We start from the raw sequence: 1824 nt of genomic DNA on the forward strand, positions 1-1824 counted from the left end.
CTAATGAGGAGGTATTGAATAGAATTGGGGAGAAGAGAAATTTGTGGCACAGCTTGACTAGAAGAAGGGATCGGTTGGTAGGACATGATCTGAGGCATCAAGGGATCACCAATTTAGTATTGGAGGGCAGCGTATAGGGTAAAATTCGTAGAGGGAGACCAAGAGATGAGTACACTAAGCAGATTCAGAAGGATGTAGGTTGCAGTAGGTACTGATAGATGAAGAAGCTTGCACAGGATAGAGTAGCATGGAGAGCTGCATCAAACCAGTCTCAGGACTCAAGACCACAACAACAACAACGAGATAATATAAGTTATTTCCACTGACAGTGCACATGTAGGAAATTTGCTAAAAGTGTGCAACATGACGAAAACAATTTATGCACACACTTGAACGTAATAGGCACGTTCTTTACTTATACTTGGCGGTTTTTAGAGTTAGAGGGATCATACCGACATTCGTGAATATTCCTTTTAGATCAATAAGAACGACTTCATGGAGGTAGCGCAGTTCCACGGCAGATGAAGGACTGGCTGATCGTGTAAAGAACTGCTGGGAAGAGGTTACAGTATAGCACGCAGACGATTCAAAATTTGGAGCAGACTCTGATGAAGGCGATATAGCTATTATTTCTAGTTTCAAATGCTACTACAGTAACTGGAGGTAGTCAGCGTAATACGGTAAGCGAAAGTCAGGAAAGAGTTCACACTTGGATTTTAACCGCCCGTATCTAATAGATTAAAACTTCTCCCGAACAGGCCATGAAGGCCCAACGGTGCTGACCGGACGCCGTGTCATCCTCACACCACAGGCGTCACTGGATGTGGATAAGGAGGGGCATGTGCTCAGCACATCGCTCTCCCGGCCGTATGTCAGTTTCCGAGACCGGAGCCGCTACTTCTCAGCCAAGTAGCTCCTCAGTTTGCCTCACAAGGGCTGAGTGCACCCCGCTTGCCAACAGCGCTCGGCAGACCGAATGGTCACCCATCCAAGTGCTAATCCAGCCCGACAGCGCTTAACTTCGGTTGCCTGACGGGAACCGGTGTTACCACTGCGGCAAGGCCGCTGACGTATCTAGTAGTCTGGTAAGACGCTTCCACATGTAGTCAAAGAGTACGCCCTAACATACAATAAATTCACGTCGTCCTTCATAAACTGTGCATTCTCCACGACACCATTGGGAGCAGTTATCACACTTAATCCAGTATTCCCTGACAGTCTTCCGTTAGACTTCACCACAACCTGGAAAATTCAAAACATCAGATCCGTCCTTGGATTTGAACCTGATTTTTCCTGAAGATGATGGCGCGGTTAAATTCCGATTATCCCTAGAGATTCTGTGTCACTCCTTACTAGTATTTTGTCTCTTATTGGTTTTGTCTGGTTTAGCTCGCTCTCCTGACGACGGATTTTTGACGGACACCCAGAGAAAATCTCTGATTTTTTGCCATTTTCTTCTTTTTTATGAGTCTATCATACTTTAACAGTGGATAAGATTGGATTGGCCTACACCTGTTCCCACATCAGGACTCTGTACTTGATTTGTATAACGTTCTTGGTTTTTTCCTGGTGACTGCACAGACAAATCATATCGCTGAGCAGCAGCATGTGCCCTTCGGCTCCTGCTGAACTCCCTTGCCTTCTTCAGGTGTTGGGAAATTCGACTCCCTCAGTTATTTATGACGAAGCAAAGTCTTCTGCTGTGAAGACATCCGGATTGAACCGGGATATTCCCATTGACTTGAGCGATTTCTCAGCTGTTTGGGAATGACCGAGCAGTTCTAGGCGCTTCAGTCTGGAACCGCGCGAACACTACGGTCGCAG

The 1824-nt window shown here is 46.3% G+C and overlaps 1 pseudogene; it reads right to left on the reverse strand.

Moving 5' to 3' along the window:
- Positions 1-952: 952 nt before the first annotated feature.
- On the reverse strand, positions 953-1070 carry LOC124551600 (annotated as a pseudogene).
- Between the last annotated feature and the right edge of the window lie 754 nt (positions 1071-1824).

The sequence above is a fragment of the Schistocerca americana genome, chromosome 9, assembly GCF_021461395.2.
Source record: "Schistocerca americana isolate TAMUIC-IGC-003095 chromosome 9, iqSchAmer2.1, whole genome shotgun sequence".
NCBI lineage: Eukaryota > Metazoa > Arthropoda > Insecta > Orthoptera > Acrididae > Schistocerca > Schistocerca americana.